Source organism: Myotis davidii, unplaced genomic scaffold (assembly GCF_000327345.1).
Source record: "Myotis davidii unplaced genomic scaffold, ASM32734v1 scaffold936, whole genome shotgun sequence".
In the NCBI taxonomy this organism is placed as follows: Eukaryota; Metazoa; Chordata; class Mammalia; order Chiroptera; family Vespertilionidae; genus Myotis; species Myotis davidii.
Window position 1 is genome coordinate 307,827 of NW_006287077.1, and position 393 is coordinate 308,219.

Sequence of the window (393 nt, forward strand, 5' to 3'; positions counted from 1 at the left end):
CTCTAACCCCCCCACCCCCCGCCATTTGTCTCTGGGTCTATTCATATATATATATATATTGATTTTTCACAGAGAGGAAGGGAGAGAGTTAGATAGTTAGAAACATCGATGGGAGAGAAACATTGATCAGCCGCCTGCTGCACATCTCCCACTGGGGATGTGCCCGCAACCCAAGTACATGCCCTTGACCGAATCGAACCCGGGACCCCTCGGTCTGCAAGCCGACGCTCTATCCACTGAGCCAAACCGGTTTCGGCTGTCTCCGCATTTTTTATGCTGTGTTGATAGAGTGGCTTTCTGTGCTAGGTGTCCTATAGGTCCCAGTGGCTCAGCCTCCCCAATTACCTGAGGTGGACACTGTTGGTGCACCCCTTTGTAGGCTGTGTGACCAGT